The sequence below is a fragment of the Mixophyes fleayi genome, chromosome 3, assembly GCF_038048845.1.
Source record: "Mixophyes fleayi isolate aMixFle1 chromosome 3, aMixFle1.hap1, whole genome shotgun sequence".
NCBI lineage: Eukaryota > Metazoa > Chordata > Amphibia > Anura > Limnodynastidae > Mixophyes > Mixophyes fleayi.
This window is the reverse complement of record NC_134404.1, coordinates 5580072-5597647: the sequence shown is the minus strand read 5'-3', so window position 1 is coordinate 5597647 and position 17576 is coordinate 5580072. Positions and strand designations below refer to the sequence as shown.

The 17576-nt window shown below is 40.3% G+C and overlaps 9 non-coding genes across 9 annotated transcripts; all 9 read left to right on the top strand.

Annotated features, from left to right (window-relative positions):
• The first annotated feature begins 2208 nt into the window (after nt 1–2208).
• On the top strand, nt 2209–2280 carry TRNAE-UUC (transfer RNA glutamic acid (anticodon UUC)). Its single transcript has one exon. It is a non-coding gene; the product is annotated as a tRNA-Glu (tRNA).
• A 1686-nt stretch (nt 2281–3966) lies between these two features.
• On the top strand, nt 3967–4038 carry TRNAE-UUC (transfer RNA glutamic acid (anticodon UUC)). Its single transcript has one exon. It is a non-coding gene; the product is annotated as a tRNA-Glu (tRNA).
• A 4476-nt stretch (nt 4039–8514) lies between these two features.
• On the top strand, nt 8515–8586 carry TRNAE-UUC (transfer RNA glutamic acid (anticodon UUC)). Its single transcript has one exon. It is a non-coding gene; the product is annotated as a tRNA-Glu (tRNA).
• A 1684-nt stretch (nt 8587–10270) lies between these two features.
• TRNAE-UUC (transfer RNA glutamic acid (anticodon UUC)) lies at nt 10271–10342 on the top strand. Its single transcript has one exon. It is a non-coding gene; the product is annotated as a tRNA-Glu (tRNA).
• A 1686-nt stretch (nt 10343–12028) lies between these two features.
• TRNAE-UUC (transfer RNA glutamic acid (anticodon UUC)) lies at nt 12029–12100 on the top strand. Its single transcript has one exon. It is a non-coding gene; the product is annotated as a tRNA-Glu (tRNA).
• A 991-nt stretch (nt 12101–13091) lies between these two features.
• On the top strand, nt 13092–13181 carry TRNAY-GUA (transfer RNA tyrosine (anticodon GUA)). Its single transcript is given in 2 exon segments — nt 13092–13128; nt 13146–13181. It is a non-coding gene; the product is annotated as a tRNA-Tyr (tRNA).
• Nucleotides 13182–13793: 612 nt separating this feature from the next.
• Nucleotides 13794–13865, top strand: TRNAE-UUC (transfer RNA glutamic acid (anticodon UUC)). The gene has a single exon. It is a non-coding gene; the product is annotated as a tRNA-Glu (tRNA).
• A 1685-nt stretch (nt 13866–15550) lies between these two features.
• TRNAE-UUC (transfer RNA glutamic acid (anticodon UUC)) lies at nt 15551–15622 on the top strand. The gene has a single exon. It is a non-coding gene; the product is annotated as a tRNA-Glu (tRNA).
• A 1687-nt stretch (nt 15623–17309) lies between these two features.
• Nucleotides 17310–17381, top strand: TRNAE-UUC (transfer RNA glutamic acid (anticodon UUC)). The gene has a single exon. It is a non-coding gene; the product is annotated as a tRNA-Glu (tRNA).
• The last annotated feature ends 195 nt before the right edge of the window (nt 17382–17576 follow it).

Below are 17576 nucleotides of genomic sequence, written 5' to 3'. Positions count from 1 at the left end.
CTTTAGATTAAAATTACCCCCTACCTTGAGGATTCCCAATGTCTTCCATATTTCCCTTCTCAAACCACTTGTTGTTAACAAATTCTTCTCTTCAAGAAGACCGCCTGCTGCTATTTCTGCACCAGATCAGGAATTTGAGGTGAAGGAGATTCTAGATTCTCGGATTTCCAGAGGTTCCTTGCAGTTCCTGGTTGACTGGAAAGGTTACTGTCCTGAAGAGCGTTCTTGGATTCCTGCACAAGACCTTCATGCTCCGAGTTTGTTGAAGAAATTCCATACCAAGTTCCCTCTAAAGCCTTATAGGTTGTCCGGAGGCCACCCCTGAAGGGGGGGGTACTGTTAGGAACTTACCTTGTTCCCGTTCCGCTGCGCTGTCAGCGGGAGCTGACAGCGGTGTCCGATCTCTTCAGCGCTTCTTCTGTTAGCGCTGCCGCACTTCCGGGTTCTCTCTGCTGCTGATCATGTGACTCCTGGGCGGGGAATTCAAACTCCTATATCTCCCCTGCTCTGACACGCTGCCTGTGTCAGAGCAATGTGTTTCCTGTTCCTGGCTACAGTTCCTGTATCCTGACTCCTGTGAACCTGCTCCCTGTTAACCCCTCTATTCCTCCTACTCCTGTGTACCTACCTGGCTGTGACCTGACTATTCTTTGGCTTATCCCTGGCACTACGCAACTGGACTATCTTCTGTGTACCGACTCGGCTGTGTTACCAACTATTCTCTGGATCTCCCTCTGGCACCGCATACCTGATACCTTCTGTGTACCGACTCGGCTGTGTTACCAACTATTCTCTGGATCTCCCTCTGGCACCGTATACCTGATACCTTCTGTGTACCGACTCGGCTGTGTTACCAACTATTCTCTGGACCCTGCCACGCACCCATTGCCTCCGTGCATCTACCGGTTACTGTTCCAGACCTTCAACGCCTGGAATTAACGGTTAGTGCCTGTACTTGCACCGCATTGTCTATTTTCTTGTCTGCCTGCCATCACTTAGAACTTTCTCCCTTACATCAGTAGGCTAATCTGGGGGCCGCGACCTGCGGTTCTTCGGCAGCTAAGTCCACACTACCTTGCGGTGGTTCTTGGTGAAGACCGGAAGGCCGTTAGACTCCGTGCCCTAGGTAAGTCTGTGCTAATACTGACTAAGGCATCAAAATCATAACAAACTTGGGCTTTTTGGATTTTACATGCCCTGTACTACGAGATTGGGCATCGGGCTTGGAAGACGACGTTGATGGCATTTCATCGTCTATGTCATGACTAGTGGCAGCAGCTTCAGCATTAGGAGGAAGTGGGTCTTGATCTTTCCCTACTTTATCCTCCAAATTTTTGGTCTCCATTATATGTAGCACAAGATACTGCAGAATGTGTGAACTTGGTAATATTGCAGTACCAATGGACTTATACTGCTGGATTGGTTTTGCAAATTTGGTTATAATTATTTTTTTAAAAAAAAAAATATTTTTATTTTTTTTATAACTTTTTTTTTATTTTTTAAAAACTTGGGAATAATGGGGAAATAACTATGCCCTTAGAAGCACAGAGCACAGGACACAGCACCACTGGACTGAACAGGACACAGCACACGACCCAGCAGCACCACTGACCTCAGAAGGACATAGCACAGGACACAGCACAACTGAACTGAGCACAGCACAGCACAGCACTGAACAGCACGAGATATAGTAGGACAGAGGACCACCTAACACACCCTCCCTCTACCCTGATCAATGCCCGAGTGAAGATGGCGGCGACTAGCGGGGAATTTATAGGATCCAAGTATCTCGAGATCCGACAACGGGATTATGCATCAGAGCCTCAGTTTCAGATTTGAATTTGGCGCCAATACCCGGATCTGTCTCGGATCCGACTCGGATTGGCAACGTTCGGGTGGGCTCGGATTTCAGAAATCCGAGTGCGCTCATCTCTAATTGTTACCTATCCTGCTGGATTGGCATTTACAAATCTGCAAGTGGTCAGGGACGTGCCGTGATGATGCAAATCACATCATCAAACATTGCCCACCTCACTGATCACTGAGTGGTCTGGAGTGTGATGATGACATTAGTGTCATCATAGGCCATGCCAAACCCACCCCATGTCACCACCTGGTTAAATATGAAATACACAGAGAGTTAAGATACATTACAGCAAAGCATGATATATTTGTTCTGCTGCTATGTTGAAACAGGCAACGGAAAACTCCCATATGGTCTAGCAGTTAGGATTCCTGGTTTTCACCCAGGCGGCCCGGGTTCGACTCCCGGTATGGGAAGTTGAAGCTTTTTTGAATGGCAGCAACAGTACCACTTGTTTAATGCTCTGTTGATCTCAGCAACAAAATCCAGGAGAAACTGTGCTTTGGTTATGGAAATGGGATGTGGTCAAATCCACAGGATTTATATACCTCCCAACATTTCTGTATCCAAAATTAGGACAGAACTGGTCTGACCCCATATTTCAACATCCATCTTCCAAATTTCAAATGGGACAACCCTAATTTATATGTAACACATCCTTCATGTGAAAAAAAAGAACTCTTGAACTTGTGGATCAATGGGTTTCCAGGGAGAGTTCACAACTTTTTAATGGTGCAGTAGGGATGTTCTGAATGAAACTAGACTACGCAAATGCTTATAAACCAATAATGTCTGCTTCTGTGCCCAGAATTTCTCCGCTTTCCTTAATCAGCATACAAAGGACAGGTTTAAGAGACCATGGATGTGAACTGAATTACAATATTACTTCTGAAATCCCATGGATCTGAACCCATAGAAGATGGATTGTAAAAAAAGAGAGTACTGTGAGAAATAGTGGTGGCAGCGTGAACCATTGACTAGAAATCCATTTTTGTCTCACTGGGCAAAAGCTTGACAATTTGTCACCACAATTTCTGGAATTTTGATCAATTAAAAAAGTCAAGCTAAATTGGAGAACGCAGAAGAGGTTGAAAATTTTCCAGCATTTTTAATCTTGACGTAAAGGCGTCTGCAGTTGGAAAATCTAAGGAAGCTGTTTTCCCAACTATTTCTGAAGCTAATTAATTCAAAATGAACAAATAAAAATCAAACTTTTAATGATGTATTACCAATTATTAAACATGACAATTTTTACAACTTTTGATGAGCAAGTAGACCAGAAATAAAAATGTGGATCTCTTTATCTAGACAAGCAATTTTTCTGTTTTAAGGATAATTCAATTCTGTTTGTGTTTTCACTCAGTCAGATGTAGTGCACATGACATCAGAAGTCCTCTAAAGCACAATCCTTCGATAGCTCAGCTGGTAGAGTGGAGGACTGTAGAGGAAATTGGTACAGAAATCCTTAGGTCACTGCTTCAACTCCAGCTCGAAGGAAAGTTTTCATATAATTTTAGAGGGCAATTTCTGACATATTAAATACCCAGAAATATGCATGACTCAATGCTGTTTATCTTTAATAGTCAGAGAAACTGTAACTTGTTTTCATTTCTGCTGCCTGTTAATCATCCTGCATGCTGCTGAGCCTCTAGTAGGGCAATTATGGTTTCTGTGCTCTGTTGAAGTATAGTGCAGAGGCAGGTGATAGAGACACGAGTTTTGTTACTGGGAATACTTTCCATAGCTCTTTGCAACTCATTAAAATGGAAATGAGAACCTTTTCCACTTCTTGGAAAGTGGCCTCCAGACATCACACATGGATTTATTGCATTGTTACCTATCCTGCTGGATTGGCATTTACAAATCTGCAAGTGGTCAGGGACATGCCGTGATGATGCAAATCACATCATCAAACATTGCCCACCTCACTGATCACTGAGTAATCTGGAGCGTGATGATGACATTAGTGTCATCATAGGCCATGCCAAACCCACTCCATGTCACCACCTGGTTAAATATGAAATACACAGAGAGTTAAGATACATTACAGCAAAGCATGATATATTTGTTCTGCTGCTATGCTGAAACACTCAACGGAAAAGTCCCATATGGTCTAGCGGTTATGATTCCTGGTTTTCACCCAGGCGGCCCGGGTTCCACTCCCGGTATGGGAAGTTGAAGCTTTTTTGAATGGCAGCAACAGTACCACTTGTTTAATGCTCTGTTGATCTCAGCAACAAAAACCAGGAGAAACTGTGCTTTGGTTATGGAAATGGGATGTGGTCAAATCCACAGGATTTATATACCTCCCAACATTTCTGTATCCAAAATTAGGACAGAACTGGTATGACCCCATATTTCAACATCCATCTTACAAATTTCAAGTGGGACAACCCTATTTTATATGTATCACATCCTTCATGTGAAAAAAAAGAACTCTTGAACTTGTGGATCAATGGGTTTCCAGGGAAAGTTCACAACTTTTTAATGGTGCAGTAGGGATGTTGGTTCAACTCCGGCTCGAAGGAAAGTTTTTCATATAATTTTAGAGGGTAATTTCTGACATATTAATTAACCAGAAATATGCATGACTCAATGCTGTTTATCTTTAATAGTCAGAGAAACTGTAACTTGTATTCATTTCTGCTGCCTGTTAATCATCCTGCATGCTGCTGAGCCCCTAGTAGGGCAATTATGGTTTCAGTGCTCTGTTAAAGTACAGTGCAGAGGCAGGTGATAGAGACACGAGTTCTGGTACTGGGGATAGTTTCCATAGCTCTTTGCAACTCATTAAAATGGAAATGAGAACCTTATCCACTACTTGGAAAGTGGCCTCCAGACATCACACATGGATTTATTGCATTGTTACCTATCCTGCTGGATTGGCATTTACAAATCTGCAAGTGGTCAGGGACGTGCCGTGATGATGCAAATCACATCATCAAACATTGCCCACCTCACTGATCACTGAGTAGTCTGGAGAGTGATGATGAAATTAGTGTCATCATAGGCCATGCCAAACCCACTCCATGTCACCACCTGGTTAAATATGAAATACACAGAGAGTTAAGATACATTACAGCAAAGCATGATATATTTGTTCTGCTGCTATGCTGAAACACTCAACGAAAAAGTCCCATATGGTCTAGCGGTTAGGATTCCTGGTTTTCACCCAGGCGGTTCAGGTTCGACTCCCGGTATGGGAAGTTGAAGCTTTTTTGAATGGCAGCAACAGTACCACTTGTTTAATGCTCTGTTGATCTCAGCAACAAAATCCAGGAAAAACTGTGCTTTGCTTATGGAAATGGGATGTGGTCAAATCCACAAGATTTATATACCTACCAACATTTCTGTATCCAAAATTAGGACAGAACTGGTCTGACCCCATATTTCAACATCCATCTTCCAAATTTCGAGTGGGACAACCCTATTTTATATGTAACACATCCTTCATGTGAAAAAAAAGAACTCTTGAACTTGTGGATCAATGGGCTTCCAGGGAGAGTTCACAACTTTTTAATGGTGCAGTAGGGATGTTCTGAATGAAACTAGACTACGCCAATGCTTACAAACCAATAATGTCTGCTTCTGTGCCCAGAATTTCTCCGCTTTCCTTAATCAGCATACAAAGGACAGGTTTAAGACACCACGGATGGGAACTGAAATACAATATTACTTCTGAAATCCCATGGATCTGAACCCATAGAAGATGCATTGTAAAAACAGAGAGTACTGTGAGAAATAGTGGTGGCAGCGTGGACCATTGACTAGAAATCCATTTTTGTCTCACTGGGCAAAAGTTTGACAATTTGTCACCACAATTTCTGGAATTTTCATCAATTAAAAAAGTCAAGCTAAATTGGAGAACGCAGAAGAGGTTGAAAATTTTCCAGCATGTTTAATCTTGACGTAAAGGCGTCTGCAGTTGGAAAATCTAAGTAAGCTGTTTTCCCAACTATTTCTGAAGCTAATTAATTCAAAATGAACAAATAAAAATCAAACTTTTAATGATGTATTACCAATTATTAAATATGACAATTTTTACAACTTTTGATGAGCAAGTAGACCAGAAATAAAAATGTGGATCTCTTTATCTAGACAAGCAATTTTTCTGTTTTATGGATATTTCAATTCTGTTTGTGTTTTCACTCAGTCAGATGTAGTGCACATGACATCAGAAATTCTCTAAAGCACAATCCTTCGATAGCTCAGCTGGTAGAGCGGAGGACTGTAGAGGAAATTGGTACAAAAATCCTTAGGTCGCTGGTTCAACTCTGGCTGAAAGGAAAGTTTTTCATATCATTTTAGAGGGCAATTTCTGACATATTAAATATCCAGAAATATGCATGACTCATGCTGTTTATCTTTAATAGTCAGAGAAACTGTAACTTGTTTTCATTTCTGCTGCCTGTTAATCATCCTGCATGCTGCTGAGCCTCTAGTAGGGCAATTATGGTTTCTGTGCTCTGTTGAAGTACAGTGCAGAGGCAGGTGATAGAGACACGAGTTCTGTTACTGGGGATACTTTCCATAGCTCTTTGCAACTCATTAAAATGGAAATGAGAACCTTTTCCACTTCTTGGAAAGTGGCCTCCAGACATCACACATGGATTGATTGCATTGTTACCTATCCTGCTGGATTGGCATTTACAAATCTGCAAGTGGTCAGGGACGTGCCGTGATGATGCAAATCACATCATCAAACATTGCCCCCCTCACTGGTCACTGAGTGGTCTGGAGCGTGATGATGAAATTAGTGTCATCTTAGGCCATGCCAAACCAACTCCATGTCACCACCTGGTTAAATATGAAATACACAGAGAGTTAAGATACATTACAGCAAAGCATGATATATTTGTTCTGCTGCTATGCTGAAACACTCAACGGAAAAGTCCCATATGGTCTAGCAGTTAGGATTCCTGGTTTTCACCCAGGTGGCCCGGGTTCGACTCCCAGTATGGGAAGTTGAAGCTTTTTTGAATGGCAGCAACAGTACCACTTGTTTAATGCTCTGTTGATCTCAGCAACAAAATCCAGGAGAAACTGTGCTTTGGTTATGGAAATGGGATGTGGTCAAATCCACAGTATTTATATACCTCCCAACATTTCTGTATCCAAAATTAGGACAGAACTGGTCTGACCCCATATTTCAACATCCATCTTCCAAATTTCGAGTGGGACAACCCTATTTTATATGTAACACATCCTTCATGTGAAAAAAAAGAACTCTTGAACTTGTGGATCAATGGGTTTCCAGGGAGAGTTCACAACTTTTTAATGGTGCAGTAGGGATGTTCTGAATGAAACTAGACTACGCCAATGCTTACAAACCAATAATGTCTGCTTCTGTGCCCAGAATTTCTCCGCTTTCCTTAATCAGCATACAAAGGACAGGTTTAAGACACCACGGATGGGAACTGAAATACAATATTACTTCTGACATCCCATGGATCTGAACCCATAGAAGATGCATTGTAAAAACAGAGAGTACTGTGAGAAATAGTGGTGGCAGCGTGGACCATTGACTAGAAATCCATTTTTGTCTCACTGGGCAAAAGTTTGACAATTTGTCACCACAATTTCTGGAATTTTCATCAATTAAAAAAGTCAAGCTAAATTGGAGAACGCAGAAGAGGTTGAACATTTTCCAGCATTTTTAATCTTGACGTAAAGGCGTCTGCAGTTGGAAAATCTAAGGAAGCTGTTTTCCCAACTATTTCTGAAGCTAATTAATTCAAAATGAACAAATAAAAATCAAACTTTTAATGATGTATTATCAATTATTAAATATGACAATTTTTACAACTTTTGATGAGCAAGTAGACCAGAAATAAAAATGTGGATCTCTTTATCTAGACAAGCATTTTTTCTGTTTTATGGATATTTCAATTCTGTTTGTGTTTTCACTCAGTCAGATGTAGTGCACATGACATCAGATATCCTCTAAAGCACAATCCTTCGATAACTCAGCTGGTAGAGTGGAGGACTGTAGAGGAAATTGATACAGAAATCCTTAGGTCGCTGGTTCAACTCCGGCTCAAAGAAAAGTTTTTCATATCATTTTAGAGGGCAATTTCTGACATATTAAATACCCAGAAATATGCATGACTCATGCTGTTTATCTTTAATAGTCAGAGAAACTGTAACTTGTTTTCATTTCTGCTGCCTGTTAATCATCCTGCATGCTGCTGAGCCTCTAGAAGGGCAATTATAGTTTCTGTGCTCTGTTGAAGTACAGTGCAGAGGCAGGTGATAGAGACACGAGTTCTGTTACTGGGGATACTTTCCATAGCTCTTTGCAACTCATTAAAATGGAAATGAGAACCTTTTCCACTTCTTGGAAAGTGGCCTCCAGACATCACACATGGATTTATTGCATTGTTACCTATCCTGCTGGATTGGCATTTACAAATCTGCAAGTGGTCAGGGACGTGCCGTGATGATGCAAATCACATCATCAAACATTGCCCACCTCACTGATCACTGAGTGGTCTGGAGCGTGATGATGAAATTAGTGTCATCTTAGGCCATGCCAAACCCACTCCATGTCACCACCTGGTTAAATATGAAATACACAGAGAGTTAAGATACATTACAGCAAAGCATGATATATTTGTTCTGCTGCTATGCTGAAACACTCAACAGAAAAGTCCCATATGGTCTAGCAGTTAGGATTCCTGGTTTTCACCCAGGCGGCCCGGGTTCGACTCCCGGTATGGGAAGTTGACGCTTTTTTGAATGGCAGCAACAGTACCACTTGTTTAATGCTCTGTTGATCTCAGCAACAAAATCCAGGAGAAACTGTGCTTTGGTTATGGAAATGGGATGTGGTCAAATCCACAGGATTTATATACCTCCCAACATTTCTGTATCCAAAATTAGGACAGAACTGGTCTGACCCCATATTTCAACATCCATCTTCCAAATTTCGAGTGGGACAACCCTATTTTATATGTAACACATCCTTCATGTGAAAAAAAAGAACTCTTGAACTTGTGGATCAATGGGTTTCCAGGGAGAGTTCACAACTTTTTAATGGTGCAGTAGGGATGTTCTGAATGAAACTAGACTACGCAAATGCTTATAAACCAATAATGTCTGCTTCTGTGCCCAGAATTTCTCCGCTTTCCTTAATCAGCATACAAAGGACAGGTTTAAGAGACCACGGATGGGAACTGAAATACAATATTACTTCTGAAATCCCATGGATCTGAACCCATAGAAGATGCATTATAAAAACAGAGTACTGTGAAAAATAGTGGTGGCAGCGTGGACCATTGACTAGAAATCCATTTTTGTCTCACTGGGCAAAAGTTTGACAATTTGTCACCACAATTTCTGGAATTTTCATCAATTAAAAAAGTCAAGCTAAATTGGAGAAAGCAGAAGAGGTTGAAAATTTTCCAGCATTTTTAATCTTGACGTAAAGGCGTCTGCAGTTGGAAAATCTAAGGAAGCTGTTTTCCCAACTATTTCTGAAGCTAATTAATTCAAAATGAACAAATAAAAATCAAACTTTTAATGATGTATTACCAATTATTAAATATGACAATTTTTACAACTTTTGATGAGCAAGTAGACCAGAAATAAAAATGTGGATCTCTTTATCTAGACAAGCAATTTTTCTGTTTTATGGATATTTCAATTCTGTTTGTGTTTTCTCTCAGTCAGATGTAGTGCACATGACATCAGAAACTCTCTAAAGCACAATCCTTCGATAGCTCAGCTGGTAGAGCAGAGGAATGTAGAGGAAATTGGTACAGAAATCCTTAGGTTGCTGGTTCAACTCAGGCTCAAATGAAAGTTTTTCATATCATTTTAGAGGGCAATTTCTGACATATTAAATACCCAGAAATATGCATGACTCATGCTGTTTATCTTTAATAGTCAGAGAAACTGTAACTTGTTTTCATTTCTGCTGCCTGTTAATCATCCTGCATGCTGCTGAGCCTCTAGTAGGGCAATTATGGTTTCTGTGCTCTGTTGAAGTACAGTGCAGAGGCAGGTGATAGAGACACGAGTTCTGTTACTGGGGATACTTTCCATAGCTCTTTGCAACTCATTAAAATGGAAATGAGAACCTTTTCCACTTCTTGGAAAGTGGCCTACAGACATCACACATGGATTTATTGCATTGTTACCTATCCTGCTGGATTGGCATTTACAAATCTGCAAGTGGTCAGGGACGTGCCGTGATGATGCAAATCACATCATCAAACATTGCCCACCTCACTAATCACTGAGTGGTCTGGAGCGTGATGATGAAATTAGTGTCATCTTAGGCCATGCCAAACCCACTCCATGTCACCACCTGGTTAAATATGAAATACACAGAGAGTTAAGATACATTACAGCAAAGCATGATATATTTGTTCTGCTGCTATGCTGAAACACTCAACGAAAAAGTCCCATATGGTCTAGCGGTTAGGATTCCTGGTTTTCACCTGGGCGGCCCGGGTTCGACTCCCGGTATGGGAAGTTGAAGCTTTTTTGAATGGCAGCAACAGTACCACTTGTTTAATGCTCTGTTGATCTCAGCAACAAAATCCAGGAAAAACTGTGCTTTGGTTATGGAAATGGGATGTGGTCAAATACACAGGATTTATATACCTCCCAACATTTCTGTATCCAAAATTAGGACAGAACTGGTCTGACCCCATATTTCAACATCCATCTTCCAAATTTCGAGTGGGACAACCCTATTTTATATGTAACACATCCTTCATGTGAAAAAAAAGAACTCTTGAACTTGTGGATCAATGGGTTTCCAGGGAGAGTTCACAACTTTTTAATGGTGCAGTAGGGATGTTCTGAATGAAACTAGACTACGCAAATGCTTATAAAGCAATAATGTCTGCTTCTGTGCCCAGAATTTCTCCGCTTTCCTTAATCAGCATACAAAGGACAGGTTTAAGAGACCATGGATGGGAACTGAAATACAATATTACTTCTGAAATCCCATGGATCTGAACCCATAGAAGATGCATTGTAAAAACAGAGAGTACTGTGAGAAATAGTGGTGGCAGCGTGGACCATTGACTAGAAATCCATTTTTGTCTCACTGGGCAAAAGTTTGACAATTTGTCACCACAATTTCTGGAATTTTCATCAATTAAAAAAGTCAAGCTAAATTGGAGAACGCAGAAGAGGGTGAAAATTTTCCAGCATTTTTAATCTTGACGTAAAGGCGTCTACAGTTGGAAAATCTAAGGAAGCTGTTTTCCCAACTATTTCTGAAGCTAATTAATTCAAAATGAACAAATAAAAATCAAACTTTTAATGATGTATTACCAATTATTAAATATGACAATTTTTACAACTTTTGATGAGCAAGTAGACCAGAAATAAAAATGTGGATCTCTTTATCTAGACAAGCAATTTTTCTGTTTTATGGATAATTCAATTTTGTTTGTGTTTTCACTCAGTCAGATGTAGTGCACATGACATCAGAAGTCCTCTAAAGCACAATCCTTCGATAGCTCAGCTGGTAGAGCGGAGGACTGTAGAGGAAATTGGTACAGAAATCCTTAGGTCGCTGGTTCAACTCTGGCTCGAAGGAAAGTTTTTCATATCATTTTAGAGGGCAATTTCTGACATATTAAATACCCAGAAATATGCATGGCTCATGCTGTTTATCTTTAATAGTCAGAGAAACTGTAACTTGTTTTCATTTCTGCTGCCTGTTAATCATCCTGCATGCTGCTGAGCCTCTAATAGGGCAATTATGGTTTCTGTGCTCTGTTGAAGTACAGTGCAGAGGCAGGTGATAGAGACACGAGTTCTGTTACTGGGGATACTTTCCATAGCTCTTTGCAACTCATTAAAATGGAAATGAGAACCTTTTCCACTTCTTGGAAAGTGGCCTCCAGACATCACACATGGATTTATTGCATTGTTACCTTTCCTGCTGGATTGGCATTTACAAATCTGCAAGTGGTCAGGGACGTGCCGTGATGATGCAAATCACATCATCAAACATTGCCCACCTCACTAATCACTGAGTGGTCTGGAGCGTGATGATGAAATTAGTGTCATCTTAGGCCATGCCAAACCCACTCCATGTCACCACCTGGTTAAATATGAAATACACAGAGAGTTAAGATACATTACAGCAAAGCATGATATATTTGTTCTGCTGCTATGCTGAAACACTCAATGAAAAAGTCCCATATGGTCTAGCGGTTAGGATTCCTGGTTTTCACCCAGGCGGCCCGGGTTCGACTCCCGGTATGGGAAGTTGAAGCTTTTTTGAATGGCAGCAACAGTACCACTTGTTTAATGCTCTGTTGATCTCAGCAACAAAATCCAGGAGAAACTGTGCTTTGGTTATGACAATGGGATGTGGTCAAATCCACAGTATTTATATACCTCCCAACATTTCTGTATCCAAAATTAGGACAGAACTGGTCTGACCCCATATTTCAACATCCATCTTCCAAATTTCGAGTGGGACAACCCTATTTTATATGTAACACATCCTTCATGTGAAAAAAAAGAACTCTTGAACTTGTGGATCAATGGGTTTCCAGGGAGAGTTCACAACTTTTTAATGGTGCAGTAGGGATGTTCTGAATGAAACTAGACTACGCCAATGCTTACAAACCAATAATGTCTGCTTCTGTGCCCAGAATTTCTCCGCTTTCCTTAATCAGCATACAAAGGACAGGTTTAAGAGACCACGGATGGGAACTGAAATACAATATTACTTCTGAAATCCCATGGATCTGAACCCATAGAAGATGCATTGTAAAAACAGAGAGTACTGTGAGAAATAGTGGTGGCAGCGTGGACCATTGACTAGAAATCCATTTTTGTCTCACTGGGCAAAAGTTTGACAATTTGTCAAACCAATTTCTGGAATTTTTATCAATTAAAAAAGTCAAGCTAAATTGGAGAACGCAGAAGAGGGTGAAAATTTTCCAGCATTTTTAATCTTGACGTAAAGGCGTCTACAGTTGGAAAATCTAAGGAAGCTGTTTTCCCAACTATTTCTGAAGCTAATTAATTCAAAATGAACAAATAAAAATCAAACTTTTAATGATGTATTACCAATTATTAAATATGACAAATTTTACAACTTTTGATGAGCAAGTAGACCAGAAATAAAAATGTGGATCTCTTTATCTAGACAAGCAATTTTTCTGTTTTATGGATAATTCAATTTTGTTTGTGTTTTCACTCAGTCAGATGTAGTGCACATGACATCAGAAGTCCTCTAAAGCACAATCCTTCGATAGCTCAGCTGGTAGAGCGGAGGACTGTAGAGGAAATTGGTACAGAAATCCTTAGGTCCCTGGTTCAATTCCGGCTCGAAGGAAAGTTTTTCATATCATTTTAGAGGGCAATTTCTGACATATTAAATACCCAGAAATATGCATGGCTCATGCTGTTTATATTTAATAGTCAGAGAAACTGTAACTTGTTTTCATTTCTGCTGCCTGTTAATCATCCTGCATGCTGCTGAGCCTCTAGTAGGGCAATTATGGTTTCTGTGCTCTGTTGAAGTACAGTGCAGAGGCAGGTGATAGAGACACGAGTTCTGTTACTGGGGATACTTTCCATAGCTCTTTGCAACTCATTAAACATTAAAATGGAAATGAGAACCTTTTCCACTTCTTGGAAAGTGGCCTCCAGACATCACACATGGATTTATTGCATTGTTACCTATCCTGCTGGATTGGCATTTACAAATCTGCAAGTGGTCAGGGACGTGCCGTGATGATGCAAATCACATCATCAAACATTGCCCACCTCACTAATCACTGAGTGGTCTGGAGCGTGATGATGAAATTAGTGTCATCTTAGGCCATGCCAAACCCACTCCATGTCACCACCTGGTTAAATATGAAATACACAGAGAGTTTAGATACATTACAGCAAAGCATGATATATTTGTTCTGCTGCTATGCTGAAACACTCAACGAAAAAGTCCCATATGGTCTAGCGGTTAGGATTCCTGGTTTTCACCCAGGCGGCCCGGGTTCGACTCCCGGTATGGGAAGTTGAAGCTATTTTGAATTGCAGCAACAGTACCACTTGTTTAATGCTCTGTTGATCTCAGCAACAAAATCCAGGAAAAACTGTGCTTTGTTATGGAAATGGGATGTGGTCAAATCCACAGAATTTATATACCTCCCAACATTTCTGTATCCAAAATTAGGACAGAACTGGTCTGACCCCATATTTCAACATCCATCTTCCAAATTTCGAGTGGGACAACCCTATTTTATATGTAACACATCCTTCATGTGAAAAAAAAGAACTCTTGAACTTGTGGATCAATGGGTTTCCAGGGAGAGTTCACAACTTTTTAATGGTGCAGTAGGGATGTTCTGAATGAAACTAGACTACGCAAATGCTTATAAACCAATAATGTCTGCTTCTGTGCCCAGAATTTCTCCGCTTTCCTTAATCAGCATACAAAGGACAGGTTTAAGAGACCATGGATGGGAACTGAAATACAATATTACTTCTGAAATCCCATGGATCTGAATCCATAGAAGATGCATTGTAAAAACAGAGAGTACTGTGAGAAATAGTGGTGGCAGCGTGGACCATTGACTAGAAATCCATTTTTGTCTCACTGGGCAAAAGTTTGACAATTTGTCACCACAATTTCTGGAATTTTCATCAATTAAAAAAGTCAAGCTAAATTGGAGAACGCAGAAGAGGGTGAAAATTTTCCAGCATTTTTAATCTTGACGTAAAGGCGTCTACAGTTGGAAAATCTAAGGAAGCTGTTTTCCCAACTATTTCTGAAGCTAATTAATTCAAAATGAACAAATAAAAATCAAACTTTTAATGATGTATTACCAATTATTAAATATGACAATTTTTACAACTTTTGATGAGCAAGTAGACCAGAAATAAAAATGTGGATCTCTTTATCTAGACAAGCAATTTTTCTGTTTTATGGATAATTCAATTTTGTTTGTGTTTTCACTCAGTCAGATGTAGTGCACATGACATCAGAAGTCCTCTAAAGCACAATCCTTCGATAGCTCAGCTGGTAGAGCGGAGGACTGTAGAGGAAATTGGTACAGAAATCCTTAGGTCGCTGGTTCAACTCTGGCTCGAAGGAAAGTTTTTCATATCATTTTAGAGGGCAATTTCTGACATATTAAATACCCAGAAATATGCATGGCTCATGCTGTTTATCTTTAATAGTCAGAGAAACTGTAACTTGTTTTCATTTCTGCTGCCTGTTAATCTTCCTGCATGCTGCTGAGCCTCTAGTAGGGCAATTATGGTTTCTGTGCTCTGTTGAAGTACAGTGCAGAGGCAGGTGATAGAGACACGAGTTCTGTTACTGGGGATACTTTCCATAGCTCTTTGCAACTCATTAAAATGGAAATGAGAACCTTTTCCACTTCTTGGAAAGTGGCCTCCAGACATCACACATGGATTTATTGCATTGTTACCTATCCTGCTGGATTGGCATTTACAAATCTGCAAGTGGTCAGGGACGTGCCGTGATGATGCAAATCACATCATCAAACATTGCCCACCTCACTGATCACTGAGTGGTCTGGAGCGTGATGATGAAATTAGTGTCATCTTAGGCCATGCCAAACCCACTCCATGTCACCACCTGGTTAAATATGAAATACACAGAGAGTTAAGATACATTACAGCAAAGCATGATATATTTGTTCTGCTGCTATGCTGAAACACGCAACGGAAAAGTCCCATATGGTCTAGCAGTTAGGATTCCTGGTTTTCACCCAGGTGGCCCGGGTTCGACTCCTGGTATGGGAAGTTGAAGCTTTTTTGAATGGCAGCAACAGTACCACTTGTTTAATGCTCTGTTGATCTCAGCAACAAAATCCAGGAGAAACTGTGCTTTGGTTATGGAAATGGGATGTGGTCAAATCCACAGTATTTATATACCTCCCAACATTTCTGTATCCAAAATTAGGACAGAACTGGTCTGACCCCATATTTCAACATCCATCTTCCAAATTTCGAGTGGGACAACCGTATTTTATATGTAACACATCCTTCATGTGAAAAAAAAAGAACTCTTGAACTTGTGTATCAATGGGTTTCCAGGGAGAGTTCACAACTTTTTAATGGTGCAGTAGGGATGTTCTGAATGAAACTAGACTACGCCAATGCTTACAAACCAATAATGTCTGCTTCTGTGCCCAGAATTTCTCCGCTTTCCTTAATCAGCATACAAAGGACAGGTTTAAGAGACCACGGATGGGAACTGAAATACAATATTACTTCTGAAATCCCATGGATCTGAACCCATAGAAGATGCATTGTAAAAACAGAGAGTACTGTGAGAAATAGTGGTGGCAGCGTGGACCATTGACTAGAAATCCATTTTTGTCTCACTGGGCAAAAGTTTGACAATTTGTCACCACAATTTCTGGAATTTTCATCAATTAAAAAAGTCAAGCTAAATTGGAGAATGCAGAAGAGGTTGAAAATTTTCCAGCATTTTTAATCTTGACGTAAAGGCGTCTGCAGTTGGAAAATCTAAGGAAGCTGTTTTCCCAACTATTTCTGAAGCTAATTAATTCAAAATGAACAAATAAAAATCAAACTTTTAATGATGTATTACCAATTATTAAACATGACAATTTTTACAACTTTTGATGAGCAAGTAGACCAGAAATAAAAATGTGGATCTCTTTATCTAGACAAGCAATTTTTCTGTTTTATGGATAATTCAATTCTGTTTGTGTTTTCACTCAGTCAGATGTAGTGCACATGACATCAGAAGTCCTCTAAAGCACAATCCTTCGATAGCTCAGCTGGTAGAGCGGAGGACTGTAGAGGAAATTGGTACAGAAATCCTTAGGTCGCTGGTTCAACTCCGGCTCAAAGGAAAGTTTTTCATATCATTTTAGAGGGCAATTTCTGACATATTAAATAGCCAGAAATATGCATGACTCATGCTGTTTATCTTTAATAGTCAGAGAAACTGTAACTTGTTTTCATTTCTGCTGCCTGTTAATCATCCTGCATGCTGCTGAGCCTCTAGTAGGGCAATTATGGTTTCTGTGCTCTGTTGAAGTACAGTGCAGAGGCAGGTGATAGAGACACGAGTTCTGTTACTGGGGATACTTTCCATAGCTCTTTGCAACTCATTAAAATGGAAATGAGAACCTTTTCCACTTCTTGGAAAGTGGCCTACAGACATCACACATGGATTTATTGCATTGTTACCTATCCTGCTGGATTGGCATTTAGAAATCTGCAAGTGGTCAGGGACGTGCCGTGATGATGCAAATCACATCATCAAACATTGCCCACCTCACTGATCACTGAGTGGTCTGGAGCGTGATGATGAAATTAGTGTCATCTTAGGCCATGCCAAACCCACTCCATGTCACCACCTGGTTAAATATGAAATACACAGAGAGTTAAGATACATTACAGCAAAGCATGATATATTTGTTCTGCTGCTATGCTGAAACACTCAACGGAAAAGTCCCATATGGTCTAGCAGTTAGGATTCCTGGTTTTCACCCAGGTGGCCCGGGTTCGACTCCCGGTATGGGAAGTTGAAGCTTTTTTGAATGGCAGCAACAGTACCACTTGTTTAATGCTCTGTTGATCTCAGCAACAAAATCCAGGAGAAACTGTGCTTTGGTTATGGAAATGGGATGTGGTCAAATCCACAGTATTTATATACCTCCCAACATTTCTGTATCCAAAATTAGGACAGAACTGGTCTGACCCCATATTTCAACATCCA